Below are 20,544 nucleotides of genomic sequence, written 5' to 3' on the forward strand. Positions count from 1 at the left end.
GCCAAAAGAATAAATGGGAACAATTGACATCGGGATATAACTCAAAAAACCAGTGGAGAACAACTATTAACCTCTCTGACACTCCGTGACTAGACTTGCCTATACGAAGTGCCGACTAAGTCTTACAATACATATATGATACTCTCCACACATCACACTCTTCAATGATAGGGAGAAACTGCCCTGAACTTGGAATTAAGCTATGCCAAGGTGTAGATACAATTAACTTAGGTTTTGGAACGATGGTAGTGAAAAGTTTTTTTTCTCCTGCTGATGATAGCTCATCTCAATTGATTGACCTCTTACAGTTGGTATGGGTACTTCCACCTTTTCATGTTCTCTGTATGTATAAATATCTTCTTGCTGTATGTTCCAGTCTATGCATCCAATGAAGTGGGTTGTAGCCCACGAATGCTTACGCTCAAATAAATTTGTTAGTCTCTAAGGTGCCACAAGTACTCCTGTTCTTTTTGCGGATACAGACTAACACAGCTACTACTCTGAAACATGTTCAAACAGGTCTCCCTCTGGCTGAGAGGCCTGGCCATGAATTCCTCCAGAATGATTATGTCTCCCTTTGGAACTTACCTGTGTCTCTCACCCCTGGAGAGCAGGGAAGGGGCACTCAAAAGCAAAGGAAGGCAAATAAAAAGAACCTCAAATGTATTTATTTAAATCGTATATGTTTTGTGTGTGGCCTGACTCATTTTTGAACGCTTGGGGTTTGCAACACTGAAGTCGCCTTCCAGCGATGTGAACAAGCTAGATTTTACCTGAATCCAAGGGTTTCCTCCCTCCTGCCCTGTGTAAGAGGTTTCCTATTTAAGGCACACATCAACAACCTCCCAGATTCTCTACCTGCTCCTGTAACAGCCTCCATTCTGGCAAAAGGAGGCCAGCTAAACTGAACAGTTGAATCCCAGGCCCAGGACAGCAGGGTGGTGTCTGTTGTTCAGCTTCCATATGATTTAACAATAAACAGTATCTTAATCTCAACTGACTGGAGTGTTCTTGAAACAAATCTCCACAAATGGAAAGAACTGCTAGCTTTGCATTGTTTGTGCAGAATGGTTGCTGCCATGTGTTTCCCTTTCCACTGCATCGGCTGCCAGACTACTATAAAAATGTACCAGCTGTTGAGGAACACCAATGTCCCATACTTTAGTGCTCTTCCTGCCAATATGTAGTAGTTTGTATGAGAAGTGGGTAGGGAATTCGCCTATTGACACCTGTGGATCTTGACATGCTGTTGGTTTCACTGCTGTCCTTTGGATCAAATCCTGATCCTATTGAAGCCAATGGCAAAGGTCCCACTGATTTCAGTGGAAACAAGATATGGCTATAAGCATCTGCTTCTGATTTACACCATCATGACATCAGAACTCATTCTACTCCCCAGGAGCTAACATCTTGTAGATAAAAGGAGAAGTGAGCCCCAGGTTTCTTACTCCTCCTTCTGCCTGAATGCTGTGTGGAGCTGGTGACCTGCCTCAAAAAGAGCAGGTGTTATTAATTGTTTCTATTTTGATGGTGCCCAGAGGTCCCAGTCAGGCATAAGAGTCCCACTGCACTTTGCCCTGCAGGGCTAGGGCTAAGCAGCTATTTAATTATGGTGTAGATGCGCGAGCTTTGGCTGGGGCCTGGGCACTAGGACCCTGCAAGGAGGCAGGAGTCCCAAAGCCCAGGCTTCAGCCCATGTCCAAATGTCTACATATAGCAAAATTAAATAGCCCCTTAGCCTGAGCCCTGCGAGCCCAAGTCAGCTGGCATGGGCCAGTAACGGGGGTCATTGCAGTGCAGGCATACCCTTAGAGGGAGTTTTGTGTGGCTTAGAGATTTGCATTTCCCCAGTCATTTAATATTTTCTTCCTTTGCCTGTTCACATTTTATTCTCTAGGATTTTGTCTCTTTGCTTTAGTGTCACTTGCAGGGACAGATTAAACCCGGATACTTAAATGCTTGCAATTGTGGCCTTCAGTCAGACATAGGCCAGATGGAAGCATGAGTCAGAGGCAAAGTCACTGCCACCAGTGCAGTGTACAGCTAAATTTTCCTTCTGGGCTGGCTGTCTTGGGAGGAAGATCAAGGACTTAGGAGCAGAAAGTTCACTCCCACTGCGTGTGTTTGTTTTGTTCATCCTGTCTGACTCCTAGGCTAAATTTTTTGGAATAAGGACTATACGTGACTACACAGCACCTAGAACAGTGAAGCTCTGATCCTTTATTGGAGTACCTGGGCTACAAATAATAATCTAGAGGAAGAGTCTGCATGGGGCCTTATCAGAAAGATTATTGGAGGTAACCAAATGAGGGAAACTGGAGAGGCTCTTAGGAGTTGTGGGAAAGAAAAAAAAATCCAAATGGGAGGCTGAACAGTTCACTAATTGAAAATTTTCACCTCAACAGGTTTTCCTTGCTAAATTCTAGTATCTAGGCAAGAGGTGGGCAAACTACAGCCCACGGGCCACATCTGGCCCATGGGACCGTCATGCCCGGCCCTTGAGCTCCTGGCTGGACAGCTAGCCCCCTCCCCTCCTCCTCCCCTACTGTTCTCCCTCCCCTGCAGCTACACCACCGCACAGGCAGCACACTGGGCAGCAGGGTTGTGCACTCCTGCTGAGCAGAGCAGCAGCATGTCTGGCTTTGGCTGGGTGGCATGGCTGCCAGATACGCTGTTCTGTGTGGCATGGTAAGGTGGCTGGGGCCAGGGGGTTGGCTAAGGAGTGGGCGGTCCCAGGGGGCAGTCAGGGCACAGGGAGCAGGGGGCAGTTGGATCGGGCAGAGGTTCTGGGGGATGGTCAGGGGGCGGGGAGTTGGATAAGTGTGGGATTCCCAGGGGCCTATCAGGAGGCGGGAGTGTGGATAGGGGTCAGGGAACGGGGAAGAGGTGGGGTTGGATAGGCATGGGGTCCATGGGCCTGTCAAGGGGGTGGGGTATGGGATAGGGGACTAAGAGAGGGGGCTGAGAGGGGGTGGGGTCCCGAGGGCGGCTGGGGCGGGAGTCCTAGAAGGGGGGCATTTAGGGAACAAGGAACGGGGGGGTTGGATGGGGATTCTGAGGGGGGCAGTCAGGTGGTAGGAAATGGGAGGGGGCAGATAGGGGGCGGGGGCCAGGCTGTTTGGGGAAGCACAGCCTTCCCTACCCAGCCCACCATACAATTTTGCAACCCCAATGTGGCCCTTTTGCCAAAAAGTTTGCCCGCCCCTGATCTAGGCCGTGTTGCGTTCATGAGGCTTTTAGAGTGAGGAGAGGCTGTAGCTTCTATAATTTTTCCTCTAGAGTCTAGTGTGTGTGTGGGACTTTTGATGTATCTGGTGCCTTTTTTTACACTAATACACTTGCAGTGAGCTCAGGCAGTGGCAGTCCACTCTTGTCTTTCTCAGCAAGGAGAGGAAAACTCTATTCTTCATATTAACAATGAAGCACTAAATGTATCAACCTGAAAATAAACCACTAAGCAGTTTCCACTTACAGTCTACAAACCTTTCTGATCATTTTTTCCCCTCCCTCTAACGCCTTCGTGCCTTTGTGTCCCTCCTCCTCCTTTCCACCTCTCCTGGGACCGTGAAAGCTGTTGATCAGGAACATAAATTCAGATTAAGCCCACTGGTGCAGAAAGTCCAATTTGTCGTTTGATTCTTCTCCTGCTTTTGGCAAGTGGTGGAAAATTGCTTTTTGATTATTGAAAAGACTCAGAGCTACAAGTGTGTGTGTTTGCGCACATGCACTTATTGGAGGGACGCTGGGGATAGTGGAGGTGCTGGCTATTTTGTTGTTGTAGTTGTATTTGAACAGCTTTATTTTATGCTTCTAGGCTTGAAGAGTTCACTAGACAGACACTAGCCAAAAGCAGCTGAATGAACCCACTGGGTATGACTGATAATATGCTGACTTGTGTGCAAAGCATGTGTCACCGCAGACTTCTAAGGGATGGAATGTCACATTTGCTAGTAAGGTTCCCTCGAGTGGTTGTCTTGCAAAGGATATTATAGCTAGTGGTGATGGGAGGGGAACTTGTGTGTTTTCATGCTGAAAGTCTTGGCTCCTTTCTCCCGCTTTCATATGCATATGATTTAGTTGACTGTGGTGTCTGAGGCATGTGGCAGTGGATTTAATCCTCTTTTTTGCCTCCCATCCCTGAACTGGATCTTGGAGGAACACCCTTCTCCAAGTGTGTATTGAAACAGAGTGGACATTTCAAGGGGTCATAGTGCTGTTTGTTGTGTTGTCTTTCAGATGTGATTTTAAACCTGAGGTCCTGAGCACTTGTGATCACTAAAGGTCCCATGGCAATTTTTGCAAGAGAGAAACGGAAACCTTGATGTCCTGGCCAAATACAACTGGTTCCATACAGGGTGTGGTGACCTCCCTACGCTGCCTACCAAAAATTCTTTTTGCACTCTTAATTGAAGATTTTTGCACTCTTAACTGAAGATTTTTCTTCACTACCCATCCTAAACTGCGTTGAAATATTTCTGTGAGCTGTGGAAGATCCACTGCCTTCCGCACCAGAAGAGGCTGCATTTCAGTGGTGGCTCCTTTCACCACTGGATAAATAGTCAATTATTGGAAAGTTCTCTGGGATCCTTTAGGATGGAAGTTGCCATACAAACATTCAGTATCCATTAAATGTGCCCTAAATCCTGGTGCCGTGTGGATTTACAGATACACAGGTTTTCTTGATTAACTCGATTGTTTGCATTACTTTAAATTCGTTTTAATAAAAACCTCAAAGAGAAGCAGCAAAGAGTCCGGAGGCACCTTATAGACTAACAGATGTATTGGAGCATGAGCTTTTGTGGGTGAATATTCATAGTATTCACCCACAAAAGCTCATGCTCCAATACGTCTGTTAGTCTATAAGGTGTCATATGACTCTTTGCTGCTTTTACAGATCCAAACTAATACGGCTACCCTTCTGATACTCAAAGAGAAGAAAATTCCTGCCATCCTAGTCCTCCTTTGGAACCCCCAAAAGTACTCACAAGGACTGCTTTGTGACAAAGAAAATCTATTTATAAACCTGTGGAACAGAGGGTCCTACTGATTTACAGCCAACTTGGATTTGTGAAATACATATTGTGCCAAACTAACTCAAGGACCTTTTTCAGTATAGTAACTGCCTGGGGGGAAGTTGGAAACTGTGATGGACAGAAAGGCCCCTGATGGCTGATGGCATAAACAATTCAGAGAGACTCTGGAGAAGAGTTGTCTGTTTAATATAATGTGGATATTAAACAAACCAACCAATCTGGCACTGCAGCTAGCAAGCAATGAGTTAGTGGCATTGTATTAGAATAAAGGCAGGAGTTATCAACTGAGGTCCCATAGGCACTGGTGTTTAACATACTGTATTACTGATGTTGAGGAAAGTGAAAGTGATAAAATGGCCTGATGATGCAAAGCTAGGACTTATAGCAAACACACACTCATTTAATTTGTTGAACCAGTGGGAGATGAGGCTTAATGTAGAGTGTAAGATTATTCACTTTGGAGAAGATGCACCCTTTGCAGAGGCCTATGGCACATATAACCCCCTAAGGGGGGGACATAAGGAGCACACAGGCCTTGTGCAGACTCCATGCACAGGGGTGAAAGTCACACTTAAGGAAGATTAATACAGACTTTACATAACATTGAGTTACATTAGAAGTAAAAAGGGGCAACTGTTGCTCAAACTGAATGAATTCTCAGTTCAATGACTGCAAAAAGAAGGCCAATTCCATTCTAGGGGTGCAAATACAGAGCAATTTCTCTTTGGCCAAGATGTTATATTCTCATTTTTCTCTGCACTGTGAAAGACCACATTTGTTATACCCCACAAAGTTTGGATCTTTACCCTCTGAAACGAAATTCTAAATGAACTAGAGAGAGGGTTAAAAGAAAGGTAACTAAAATGATACAAGGTAAAATGATACAAGGTAAGTCAAGAGCATGACCTGGGAGGGAGATGATTCCCAGTAATTTCTGGGGCTAAAAAAGGAACAAGAGACTGAAGCTGAGGTAAAAACCTTCAAATATATATGTCACTAAGCAGCACCCCCATTGTCAGCCTTGGCTTAGAGACAAGGGAAGGCATTTAGTCATAGCAGTGCACACTGCCCTCTCATCCTCATGTTGATCCTCCCAGGTCAAGACTGAGATGGGTTTGTGGCAGGGAGATGCTTTCCCTGCGTCATATATGATGTACAGTGGCTGGCCTGGGAATAAATAATTACATTAGTCTCCAGGGCCATCAGTCAGATATCTTTCCTAAGCAATACATGCACACAGAATTTGAAAGTAATAAAAGATCCATTTAAGGTTGAATATTAGGGTAAAAGTGTAGTGACACTAGGAGAATGGGGAAGTGTGCTTAGTAATATTGTACAGTCATCACTAGACATCTGTAAGAAATAGATGGGAATAGCTAATAGAATAGTGATCCTAATAGATTAGGATCACTCCTAATCCTGCTATGATTCTACGATAGCCAGAGCAAGGCAGCAGGGTGGGAAAGTTAGTTGACTTATTTATAGTTTTATTGTACAGGTTGTTTTGTGGTGAGGAGAGGTGGGCAGCCAGATCTGTGTCAAAGACACGGTTAAAACTCAAAATATGAACAAAAGTATAACAGGGCAAGCAGATATGTGGCAATTTATTTGAACTATTACTCATATTTTTTAAAGTTTAAGGCATCAATATTACAAGCATCTGCATTACAAGCACTCCACGTACTGAGGCAACGAGCCATAGAGATATTTTAAGGATGATCTAGGTTAAGATTTCCAGAGATGCATAAGAGATTTGGAAACCCAATTCCTATTAAAATTAATGGAAATTGGGCATCCAAATCCCCTTAGATGTCTTTAGAAATCTAAGCCTTGTTTTTTTCCTCTCTAGCTTTTCCTCTTATGAGTAGTATGCACCTTTAAGAATTGTTGCATACTAGGATAAAGTCACACTGTTGGGACTCTGACAGCTATCTTACAAATATATATGGGTACCTTAAATTTTGAGCCTTTGTTTGCTGAGTTTTCTGTGAAATGAAACACTCAGCAGTATATTTGTATTCACAGTTGCACTCACATGTTAACAGATTTGCAGTGAACATGTGATTCTCATTCTTCCCACCTGCTAGACAGGAGAAGGGAAAGAATACTATAGACAGAAATTTCCAATGTGGAGCTCTACATTAGATGCCCAGTTTCACATTTAGGGAACGCAATAAGTGCCTCAATGTGCATTTTAAATTCCTCAGTGCCTATTTGATGTAATGTCCTGGCTCCTGTATCTGTATTACTGCTGCCCTCTACTTTTAGGAACCCCTGTACTGACTTGAGTGATCAGATATGGAACTGGATAGTCCAAGTTTGAAAATTGGGCTCAGTGGGCCAAACTCTGCCCTAACTTTCATCCTCCACATGGGGCATATGTCCATGGGGCGTATGTCAGGGGAGAATCTGTCCCATTGTTCTTGGAAGGCCTGGGTTTTATTAAATAACTACAGGTGGGCCTGAGGTGCAAAGCTTTGATCCAGATCTGAACTGGCTTGGTGTGTGTGCTGGGGATTTGGTTAGGACCATTATAGAGTTAAATGCCAGCTACAAAGTCTGTGGCTATTCAGAACAGAGACTGTGATACAAGCCCATGTCTAAATATAACTACACTAAACAGAGGGGGAAGGTTTAGCAGAAGCCCATTGTTAATGGCTGGTTGTTTAGGTTCACCAGCCTTTTCTTCACTTCAGCTTTCCAGGAATATACAAGTACAAGCAAATAGTGTGTAAAACACACTGAGATCTACAGTTTCTCTGGGCCATAATTATATGTTATAAATAGGGTGTAGCCCTCCTCTGGCTCCTGGTAAATTATTGGTATGGTCTTGTTGTCCCACAGCTTGTGTACTCTAGACTGCTGGAAGCAGAGATGTAAGCCAGACTCACATCATGTGGCCTCCAACAAAGGGTAACTCAGACATACAAATAAAGGCTGTTTTTCAAGTTGTTTTGAAATCAGCTGGCCTTGTTTTTGTTTCCTACAAAATATTGTATCTGTAGATAATTAACTCTCTGAAAGAGACAGTTGTTATGGAACAGCTTAAAGGCATATTCCACCCTCAGCCTAGGTCTGACATGGGGTTTTCTGAAGGCCATCATAGCCTTTACTTTTAATTTATGTAATAGGCTCCCAAAGGTTCATGCACTGCTAGAAAATTGGAGGAATTTCTCTCTTGAATGGGCAACTTCCACAAAAGTTAGTGCATACATTCTAGAATTATTAAGACAAAGGTTGTCCACTCCTAAAACAGAAAAAAGGTCACTCAATATTCCTATGCTGAATGTTGAGTTAGGGAAGGCTGGGGAATCCGGGTTCTCTTGAAAAGATCATTTTAAGGGGGACCCATGAACTTGTCTGATTGACAACAGTGATGGCAAATTACCTAGAACACCGGCTGCCCCATCTAATAGGTATAGATAACCAGATTGCATCTGCCATTCTATCTAACCACAAAACTACAGTCTCGGCATGCAGGCTGGAGCACTGTATGATGGGATTTAGAATCTCTGAAGGCATCACCTCTGTACTGAAAATAAGAGCAATCATGAAATTAATCTAAAATCCCATGGCCTGCATTTAGCCTGTGGGATTTGCTGTGGTGCTGCTGCACTAAAAGCTGCTGACAGCTATTGCCCTGAGGGAGGGCCTCACCTAGATATGGATATGGATCAGACTTTGAATAGCTATCAAAACAAAACAAAATGCTTGCTTTAAGAAATAAAAGGCACTGATCAGACAGAGTAAAGCTAACCTCCAGCTATGTCAGCAGTAGGGTTCTTATTTGAAAAGTGAACTGTAAGGGTTTAAAAAGAAAAGTTTATGGGTCTGCATTATTAATATGATACTGTGGTAATCTAGCCTCCCAGTCCCAGACCTGAACTTTAGCGTCCACAATCTGGTCCTGTCCCAAACCTAGACTTTTGCGTCCAAAATCTGGGGGCTTACCTGAACTCCCCCCAAGCTCACTACCAGCTTGGATATTCTCGCTGCCACCAGATCAGGAATTAATCTATGGGGCCTGATCCCCCCTTTCCTCTCTCTGGTGTCCCCAACCCTCCCTTGGTGGGACACCCAGATTCCCAATCCCTTGGATGCTAAAAGCAGGGAAAATAACCCCTTCCCCCTCCTTATCAGGCTTGCCTCGCGGCTAACCTGTGTGACCCAAGAAACCAGCTTTTCTGCTTCCCTCAGGACAATGGAGATGCAAAATACCCACAGCTGGGCTCTGCCACCCCCCTTGCTCCAGGAATGAGGGAAAAACTGTAACCACCAGAGAACAGAGAGAATTCTTCGTCTCTTTCCCCGTAGTCTGCTCTTTCCCTGGACCCAAATAGGAAAATAGCCCACAGCCTGGCTTTTCCCTTTGCCTCCCCAGGAAAAGAACTTTCACAAGGTTTAACAAGAAAACTTTATAGAAAAAAAGAAAGAAAATATAAAACAATCATCTTGCATTAAGAAACTCAATACAGGCTCTTGCTTATAAGAAAATATGAAGAAACAGTCTGATTTAAAAGATAGCCCGATTAAACCAGTCCAACCAATCCACATACATGTAAATACAACCCAAAGCTCCTCATAGCCGAATTGCTGGGGGTTCCTTTGTACTCACAGATGTGTAGGAGACACTTGGAGATAAGATGCAGTTAGGAGGAAGCTTGTTAACTCACAGCCGAGAAAACAACAAAAGACACAGCCATCCACATCTATTTGTACAACCCAAAGTTCCTCATAGCCGAATTGCTTTGGGGGTTCCTTTGTACTCACAGACTTTTGGTATAATATTGGAAATAAGAAGGAGTTAGGAGGAAACCTTGTTTACTCACAGCCGAGAAAACAAAAAAGACCCTGAGTATCCAAATTCCCGCCCCTGACTTTAAACAATCCAGTTCTCTGATTGGTCCTCTGGTCAGGTGTTTGGTTACCCTTTCCAGGTAAAAGAAACTTAACCCTTACCTTACCTATCTATTTATGACAGATACATTTGGGGATTTTAAAAGGATGAAAAAGACAGTTTGAATATTATTAAAAGCTCCTCACAAGCAGAGGTTAGCGGGAGAGACAGACTGTATGCTGTTTGGGGCAAGGACTGTCTTTTTGTTCTCTGTTTGTTAAGCGCCTAGCACAATGGGGTCCTGGTCCATGACTGGGACTCCTGATGTCATGATAATAAATAAAATCATCATTAATAATAACAACAATAATAGAGGTAAGCACTAGGGCCTGGAAAAAGCCCTGTTGAATCAGAAATCCATAGGGGCTGGATAGAAAGGCTATGGTAACCAGAGGCAGCAATGCAATGAGAAGAATTTAGGAGATTTGGATTTGCTCATATTTTGGCTATTGTCCTGTTTGTAAAAACAATGAGGTGTCCTTCTGGCACCTTGCAGACTAACAAATATATTATGCCCAAATAAATTTGTTAGTCTCTAAGGTGCCACAAGGACTGCTTGTTGTTTTTGCTGATACACACTAACACAGTTACCACTCTGAAACCTGTCCTGTTTGTGAATTGCAGCCTGTGCACATTAGGGAATAATCTTATGTGCAAGGTTCTATCCTCTATCACCTTACTTCTCCTAATTCCAAATATTCTGTAGCCAATGTAAATACATATTTGTGGTCTTGCAGGAAGAACTGTCCCCTCCCCTTTACCTTCTTATTCTCATACTGCTTAGTCGTACAGTACAGTATGTCCGTTCTCAGTGGGTGGCAGAAAGCTAGCTGCCCTTTCTCCCTCTTCACCTTTTGTGAAAGCAAAATCAGACATGCTGAAATACTGATATTACCTTATTGGGGAGATCTGGAAGAGAAAGTACAGGGCACCCTGAGCAGTGTTGTGAGACACGCAGGGGGCAAGGACCCAGCTGGTGATTTTTCCTTGGAAGGACAGACTTGAAAAGGAGGCAGTTTGTGTGCAACTCTGACCAGATTAAAAGTCTTTAGAAAGTCTCTTCATTGCTCATGGATTGGCTCTCTTCATTTGTGGCAAAACCCACTCAGTAAGGCAAGAAAGCCATATCACAGTCTTTGAATAATAAGCGCTTCATGTTAGGTATCTGCATTTTCTCAGAAACGCTCTGATACTAGAAAGTCAACTCAGCACTACATGACTTTAAAGCCATAAAAATCCAAAAACAATTATCTTCCGTGTGTGTATAGTTAAAAAAACAATGATGGCAAAGCTTTTAATTATAAGGAGGGGAAGAAGGTAGCCGTAAAAGTGTTTAAAGCATATACACAACGGGCAGGTGTGTACATGACATCTGCTAAGCACAGGCAGAATATTTTCATGCCATGCTTCCCCTGGCAGAGCTTCATGACGGCCTTTCTGGGCATATGAATGATTGTCCTGTCATTAAGAATAATTGTGTGGTCTGGTTGGGGTAATGGTACCTATAAGTAGGCTTGGAAGGATTAGATTTTTATTGGTAAATGTCAGTAAATGTTTTCACTGTGCACACACAAACCGACAAAACAATACTTCCATTGATGATGGTCTACATTCACAGCTGGGCAAAGTAAGAAAAGTACTGCTTCAGAAGGTATTTGTTTGACTTAAGGGTATTTGCTTTGTATATTTTGACATGTGATGCTGACCATTTGCGTTGTAATGGTTGTAAGTAAAGCTTTAATTTTTTGAATCTCAGCATCTACATTAAATAATTATTATCTGAGTCCCCTATTGTCTGAACACCATAACTTCCTGCAGCTGTGAAAAAAAATCCACAATCTAAATTGAATACAAATGCATAAAAATAAACATCAGGATTATCCACCAAAATTACAGAACTGATTTTTTTTTTTAGTGTAGAAGATGTCAGCCTCACCACTTCTTTAATAGCAGCAAAGAGTCCTGCTAACTGCCTAACAGTTAGCTAACAGATGTATTGGAGCATAAGCTTTCATGGGTGAATACCCACTTCGTCGGATGCACTTCTTTAATAGAGTCCTTTTCTGGGGCCAACTCCTCAGCTGATACAAATCAATGTAGCTTCAACTAAGCATCTGGCCTGTGGTACATTTTTTAACATCAGTCAAAGAAAATTAAAGCTAGCTGGAGCCGGAGGCATTAATTCCTTGATGTGAATTGCCATGTTGACCTCACTTTTAAATTTTCTCCAGTCTTATTTCATCTGATGTTAGTTGAATGTTGCTTGGTACAATCCCACATGTACCCGACAGGATTTAAGGCTATGCATTCAGAAGAAATCTTGTATGTATTTTAGTTAATATTTGTGTTGTGGCAACTCCTTGAGGCCCCAAGCTGGAACTGGGGACCCAGTGTGCTGTATGCATGTATAACAAACAGATAGGCTGTGCCCTGGAGAGCATGCAATCTAAGAAATACCACAAACCAATGCAAGTTAATATCACTGTGTCTAGTGATACAGTGGTACAATGGTGGCAGAGAGCTATTTAGCTAGTTACCATTCTAGCTACTTGATTATACCAGACAGGGCCGGCTTTAGGAAGTGCGGGGCCCAATTCGAACAGTTTCGATGGGGCCCCGGCAGGGAAGACAAAAAAAAAAACACATAAAAAAACCACGTGGGGCTTCACCGGGCAGTGCTCCGAGTTTTCGGCGGCGCGGCACTTCAGCGGCAGGTCCTTCACTCGCTCCAGATCTTCGGCAGCATTGAAGGACCCACCGCCGAAGTGCTGCCGAAGACCCAGAGTGCCGCCAGGTTAGTAAAAATTAAAAAGAAACCTCTAGCCAGGGAAGAGATTCCCACTGGGCGTGGGGCCCTCTTAGGCGCGGGGCCCGATTCGGGGGAATTGGTGGAATGGGCCTAAAGCTGGCCCTGATACCAGATTGGAAATTACCACATATTTGTCACTGGAATTCAGTGTGTGAAATTCACCCATGTTCAGAGGGATCTACTTACCACTTAAGTCCCACTTAAACTCAATTTTTGGAGGGCTTAGAAGGGACTTACTGGTGCAAGTATCCTTCTGTTATCCCTCTGAACAGGGGTATTTTCTCTCCACCTATGTAACATTATTACAATAATGCGTGCACATGCAGTGGATAAGTAATAGTACTTAGCACTTTCCAAACATACTTCTCAAAGCACTGGGAAAAAAAAAAAGGGTAAGTACCATTGACCTTATCTTGCAGATAAAGAATGAAATCCTGGCCTCACTAAAGTCAAGGGTAAAATTCTTGTTGGCTTCAGTGTGACCAGGATTTCACGTGGCGACTCTAAGGTTCAGAGAAGTGACCTGCCAAAGAACACAAGGCATGTCAATAGCAAAACCAGGGATAGAACCATATTTCTTGATTTCCAATCCCATGTTTTCCCTAGCAGGAGAATAACTGCTTTCCCTCCCCATCAGGGCAGCATTTGGATGCTTGATAAAGTGAGATCCCATTACATGAATAATTTCCTGGAGCAGTTGTGGTTTTCAAATATGGGCAAGATCTGCTCTCTCTTCTTGTGACCTATACCTTGGAATAGCAATGCATTCTGGCCAGGTATGAGCAGTTTCAGCTCTGCTGCAGTGTGATCAAAGGGAAGAGATGCAGTACTGGAGTATTTGAATCTCATTCTGCTAACTTGCTGAGTGACCATGATTAAGTCACCTAACTTCTCTGCACCTCAGTTTCCTGATAATGTAATATGGGGATAGTAATGCTCACCTCTCTGAAACATCTGGGAGTGCTCTCATGCAAATCAGTATGACCTAGTGAACAGAACACTGGAGTGGTACTCAGGATACCTGGGTTCTATTCCTGGCTCCGTCACTGGTCTGCTGGGTGACCCTGGGCAAGACAAGTCTCCCTGTGTCTTGTTTCTCCATCTGTAAAATGGGGCTAATGAAACTGATTGCATTTGAAAAGTATTTTGAGACCTACTGATGAAAAGCCACGGGTAAGAGCTAGGGATTACTGTTGTTATATAAATAAGTGTAGGTGAACACTTGCAATCAAAATTACCCACTGTTGGTTGACGTTGGGTTGAGCTAGGCGTTTTCTGTGTGCTTTAGCACTCTGAGTGAGCGGCTTAATTGTTTCCCTGCTGCCTACTGCATCAAATATGTGAGACAAAACGTAGCTTTTTATTTTTCCCTATGTACCTTCCATAGTCTGCCTTGGCTGAAGTCCCATGCATTGTCTCTTTGCGGAACACACTGGAGGTATTCCTCTGAAATAGACAGGACATGATGCTGTCTAGCTGAGATGATCTATTAGAACAACACTACTAGAACTTTTATGACTCAGTGAAATGTCTATTTTAAAGGTAAAATGGCATCCATGTCCTGATGCAGAAAAAGAAGCTGTTTTCCAAGTTGAGAACATTTAAATCCTTTATCTTTTGAACTGACTGAATACTTCTTTAAATGCATAATTTACAAAAACAAATTGCTCCTTGCAGGTGTATGTATTATGCATCACAATAAGTTACCCACATTGTTGAGGGTTGAAAACATACGCAAGATCTGCCTCTTCCTGGTACAGAGCAAGATTCAAAATGACTAGGTTAAAAGCATGATTATACCTTTTCCCCCTGTACGTTTTGGTTTAAATGACAGTATGTTCCTTCTGCTTTTTATCATGTGAAGGATGTCACACAAGAGGACAGCCCCATGAGAATCTTGTGCTATGCAGGAAAAAGAAGAGTCCAAGTGTCAATGATACAATACAGATGCTGACATCAAATAAGAGGGTTGTGTTTTGTTTTTTTTTGCAAAATATATTTGCTGCATTGGGAGCAGGCAGTTCACCATGTAAACCAGCAGCTGTGTAGGCAGGATGTTGGTGGGGGTGCTTATAACTGGAGGCTGAGATTCTTAAAGCTTCCAAAGGGATATGGAAGCCCATTTCCATGGAAATTAAAGGCAATGGAAACTGAACATCCATGTTGCCTAGATGGTTTTGAAAATACAGCTGTCATAGTATTCTTTCCTCAATCTGAACCTTAGAGTCCAAAAATGAGGTACTAGCATGAATTCCTTTAAGCTTAATTGCCAGCTTAGATCTGATACGCTGCCACCAATCAGGACTCTGAGTGCCTGATAAACTCTGGTCTCCCCAAAACCTTCCCTGGGGACCCCCAAGATCCAGACCCCCTGGATCTTAATACAAGGAAAGTAAACTCTTTCCCTCACTAGTGCCTCTCCTAGGCTTTCCCTCCCTGAGTTACCCTAGAAGATCACTGGGATTCAACTCCTTGAATCTTAAAACAGAGGCTTTCCACCTCACCCAGAGGCAATACAGATTCAAGCTCCGTGAATCTAAACAAAGGGATTCCCCCTTCCCCCTCCCTTCTTTCTCCCTGTCTCCCAACCACTTCCCTGGTAAGTACAGACTCAATTCCCTTGAGCCTCAACTGGGGAAAAAATCAAACAGGTCTTTAAAAGGAAGGTTTTAATAAAAGAAAGAAAAAATAAGAAATCTCTGTAAATACAAGATGTAATATTACAGGGTCTTTCAGCTTATAGACACTAGAGAGAAAAGCCTCCCCCCAGCAAAATACAATTTAACACACTTCCAGCAAACTACACATCTAAAAATAAAGAAAAACAATTTAAAAGACTATAACCGCCTTTCTACTTAATACTCACTATTCTGAATATATAAGAGACTGTAGCAGGGAGATTGGCAAGAAACCTGGTTGCACGTCTAGTCCCTTCCTGGACTCAGAGAGAACAAAGCAAAAGCCAAAAACCACAAACAAAGGCTTCCCTCCACCGAGATTTGAAAGTATCTTGTTTCCTGATTGGTCCTCTGGTCAGGTGTTGCAGGTCACTGTTTGTTAACCCTTTCCAGGTGAAAGAGACATTAACCCTTAGCTATCTGTTTATGACAACAGCCCTGGCCTTTTATGGTGGCTTGCTAACTGGAGCTGATTATTTTGAATTGTACTACTATGTATTCATTATGCTGGAGTACAATTGTGATGTATTTTTAAGATGTGATGGGTGCTGTGACGGAGCATCATCACTGCAGCACCTCCTGCTGGCTGGCTGGGGACTTAGTGCTGAGCCTCTTCTGGTGGTGTCTTGTCCACTGTCACCTCTCTTCCTGGATCCACATCACTCCCAAGACTGCAGCATCCTCTTCAGTGATGCTGCTCTCTGGCTGTGCCATGCTCTATGTTCACTCCCTTCTGGGAGGACCTACAGTCCATGGTCTAGCCACTTCATTCAGTAGCTCCAGCACCCTCTTTGCCCTTGCACAGGACTATAGTCTGGATATTCCTGCAGCCTGCCAGGGGCTGCCTTGAGCTCTCTGGGTCTCAACCTGTAGTAGTGCTCTGTCCAGAGTGCTTGCTATCCTCCACCTGCAAAGCAGCCAGTCTTCCTCCCTTTTCAGGCTCCAGGGAGTGACCAAAACTGCTCTGTTCTGCACCTCTTCTGATATGGGCCAGCCTGGTCCTGATTGGCTGCTTCTTTAAGCCCTTTTGTGATTGCCTGTCTCCTGTGTAACCTCCTTAGGACTGCCCCATCACGGGTGCCTAGATCATATGGATAGTTCTTGTTGGCCTGCTCTATACTAGGAACAGAGGTCGGAATAACTATGTCACTCTGAGGTATGAAAAATCCATACCTCCTGGTGTTGACAGTGCTAGGTTGACAGGAGAACTCTGCTGTTGACTAAGCTACCGCCTCTTACCAAAGCACTACTGTGATGTAGCTGCAGCACTGTTGCTGTGGTGGTTTATGTGTAGAAAAGCTCTTAGTGTTTATATAAATCCAAATAAAGAAATATTATTGTGATGGAATACACCCCTGTATTCACACCCTATATACTAGCCTAATAATCTTTGTACAAAATATGCCTTAAAGATATAATTTGAAAACTCATAATTTGCTGGTCAGTATTATCTTGGTAAAATGTGTGGCAACATTGTATGTGCAATTATAAAATTTCCCTATTGATGTTAATACATGTTCCAAACCCCACAGCACTGATCTGGCAGAAGTCAGGTCTCTCCGAAACAAAGGAAGGAATGTGTGCTTGCCTTAATTTGCATTTAAGCAGGGAAAACAATGGAAGGTCAAACAGGTGAGGGAAAAAACAGCAGGGAATGTGCCTCCATAGAGACTCTTTGTCTCCTGATTCTCTGCTGGAAATATTTTTTCAAGAGGGAGTTTGAAACTATAAAAAGAAGGGGCAAACATCCCAAAGCACCCCCCCTCTGTGCCCACCTCATTCTCCGTGCCTGAGAAGACAAAAGAAACAGCTATTGGACTCTGGGGGAGGGAACCTGACCTGACCGTTTGGTCAGTAATCTGCTGGAGCAGGTGGTGGGAAAGTTAGCTTTGTAACTAAAATAGTTTAAGTAGATGCTAGTAAGTGTTTTATCTTTATTTTTATGTCCCATTACTTGTACTCACTTAAAATCTCTCTCTCTGTATTTAATAAACATATTTTACTGTTTTATCTAATCCAATGTGTTTAAATTGGAGTGTCTGGATAACCCTATTTAAAATAATAAAATGGCATATTGTTCCCTTAAAGGAATAATGGACTTAATGTATTTGGATTGTCCAGGAGAAGGTTGGGCAGTACAAACATAAGAACATAAGAATGGCCTTACTGGGTCAGACCAAAGGTCCATCTAGCCCAGTATCCTGTGTACCGACAATGGCCAATGCCAGTGCCCCAGAGGGAGTGAACCTAACAGGCAATGATCAAGTGATCTCTCTCCTGCCATCCATCTCCACCCTCTGACAAACTAAGTCTAGGGACACAATTCCTTACCCATCCTGGCTAATAGCCATTAATGGACTTAAACTCCATGAATTTAGCCAGTTCTCTTTTAAACACTGTTATAGTCCTAGTCTTCACAACTTCCTCAGGCAAGGAGTTCCACAAGTTGGCAGTGTGAAGAACTTCCTTTCATTTGTTTTAAATCTACTGCCCATTTATTTCATTTGGTGATCCATAGTTCTTGTGTAAAGGGAATAAGTAAATAACTTTTCCTTATCTACTTTCTCCACGTCGCTCATGATTTTATATATCTCTATCATATCCCCCCTTAGTCTCCTCTTTTCCAAGCTGAAAAGTCCTAGCCTCTTTAATCTCTCCTCATACGGGACCCATTCCAAACCCCTAATCATTTTAGTTGCCCTTCTCTGAACCTTTTTCTAGTGCCAGTATATCTTTTTTGAGATGAGGACACCACATCTGTATGNCCCCCCCCGAGCGCTGCTTTACCATGTTATATCCGAATTCACGTAATATCGGGTCACGTTATATCAGAGTAGAGGTGTATCTTATTTGAGATGGGGCAACCCAACTGCATGCAGTATTCAAGGTGTGGGGGGAAAATGGATTTCTATAGTGGCATTTTATTTTCTGTCCCATCTATTCCTTTCCTAATGATTCCTAACAGCCTGTTTGCTTTTTTGACCGCCTCTGCACACTGCATGGACATCTTCAGAGAACTATTCACGATGACTCCAAGATCTTTTTCCTGATTTGCTGTAGCTAAATTAGCCCCCATCATATTGTATGTATAGTTGGGGTTATTTTTTCCAATGTGCATTACTTTACATTTATCCACATTAAATTTCATTTGCTGCTTTGTTGCCCAATCGCTTAGTTTTGTGAGATCTCCTTGAAGTTCTTCACAGTCTGCTTTGGTCCCAACTATCTTGAGCAGTTTAGTATCATCTGCAAACTTTGCCACCTCACAGTTTACCACTTTCTCCAGATCTTTTCTGAATAAGGATGCAGTTAGACCACAGCAGGCTAGTGGGGGGTAGTCTCTCACCCCAGCTTGCAGCAGTCCAATTGTTCATGTAAACAAGCCTTAAGTAAATAAACTGGAGAGACATGGGGGTCTGATTCTCCACAGCCTTGCATAGCCATTCACATATGTGCAAAGCAAATGTAACATGCTACCATTGCTGTAAGTAACTATGGAAAAGATTGGAATTCTCTAGTGTTTTTACCACCACTTACCAGTGTAAATGACATTACAAAAATTTAATGTAATGAAGAACCAGACCCAATTGCTTGAAATACAGTGTGAGATTTCACTGTAGCTAAAAGGTGACTGCAGTGGAAACAGGGGTAACTCCAGGAATGCTACCATACCATATTATTCAGTTATGTCATTTAACACTTGTTACCACTGAAGCTATACTACCATGGCTTGTGATTTTTACTAGCTGTCATGCATTAGGTCTGGTTAAACTTTATTAGGCTTTGGATGGAAGGCCACCAAGGAAAACCCATGAAGCACGAGCTGGTGGATGTCTCAGTGCATAGCACCCTTCCTCTTCTGAGTCAGTCCTGAACCAGTGCCCTAACATGGACCTAGAAGTTTCTATGCTCTCTTTAACATAACCTGCACAGGCTGGCCCCAGCATGAGTTAGAGCTGCCTAGAAGCTGCTCAAGCTTATATCACTGGCATCCCTAAGGGATTCTTATAATAGTGGAGGATTAGTGCAGTGGAGCAAAACTTCTTCCAGCCACAGTGTGCCCCAACCATTCCCCAACACATAGCTCTGTCAGAGATGGAGGGGATGGCTGACACAGGGGCAGCTTCCCCCAACTTCATGCCAGTAGAGAGTTTCCCCCCAAGTAGAGGAATTCTTCACCAGCTATCTAGACCCAGAATCAGGCCCCCTGGGCTACAACTAAGCCACCCCACCTCCAGCATTATTGCAGTTGATAAAAGGAGAATTGTACATGGAATTTGCCGGCGGCTAATTTACTCACCCTACTGGCTAAATGTTTCCTCTTAGTAGCAATGTAGTGGCTCTTGCTTCTTCAGGAAACTACCCTATGTTTTTTAAGCACAGAGGCCTGAGGCTTAAATGGAAATAAGAGAGAAGAGAATGGGCACTGAAGGAAATAGATTTTCCCTTTAAAACAAAAAGGAATAAGGATAGACAGAGGGCCCTTGTTAACTATTTACTATTCAAACACTGTGTGTGCAGATGTGTGATATATTGGTTTTCAAGGTAAATATTAATTTTTAATACATTTTGCAGGGGGTCCTAGCCTGTGGAAATGGCCAGTGTACAGTGTGGCATTAATTTGTGTGCTTCTGATTTTAGTACATGTACTCCGTTTTTTGTCAGGGAATAGGCAATGCATTGCTTGCACTTCTGAGACCAGGCCTTCTGTAGCTTTGTCTCTTGCCCTTTTCTAGAGCATATAGTGCAGTCAGAGGGGTTAATTAGGGTGGGAATAATTTGTTCACAGAAATAGTCTAGGGAGTATTCACCATGCACAATTCTCTCCTTATAATACATTCAGCCTTAGTTTAGAGTGCATAGTTAAAAAGGGTCTGACCATCCGTCCAAAACAAATAGAACCTCAATCATTTCCCCCAGTATACTGAATGTGTAGTTGTTATTAGTGCAGATAGTGTTTGCAGCTCATGATCTGGTAAAAATGTTTATTAAATAGAAGGTCTATGAGTGCACATTTTAGAAGTATTAATAATATTGCCAATCCTACATTTGTACAGTCTGCAGCAGTGTTTTTACTTAGCCTATGGAAGCCCCCATCATTATGTGCCTACCTACCTCATGCATTTC

The 20,544-nt window shown here is 43.1% G+C and overlaps 1 long non-coding RNA gene across 1 annotated transcript in view; it reads left to right on the plus strand.

Annotated features, from left to right (window-relative positions):
- Nucleotides 1-275: 275 nt before the first annotated feature.
- LOC142047795 (uncharacterized) overlaps nt 276-20,544 on the plus strand; it is a 39,816-nt gene continuing 19,547 nt past the window's right edge. Inside the window, exon 1 of the long non-coding RNA XR_012657048.1 lies at nt 276-311. This is a non-coding gene — a long non-coding RNA (uncharacterized LOC142047795). The remainder of the gene's footprint in view (nt 312-20,544) is intronic.

This window comes from Chelonoidis abingdonii, chromosome 1 (genome assembly GCF_003597395.2).
Source record: "Chelonoidis abingdonii isolate Lonesome George chromosome 1, CheloAbing_2.0, whole genome shotgun sequence".
In the NCBI taxonomy this organism is placed as follows: Eukaryota; Metazoa; Chordata; order Testudines; family Testudinidae; genus Chelonoidis; species Chelonoidis abingdonii.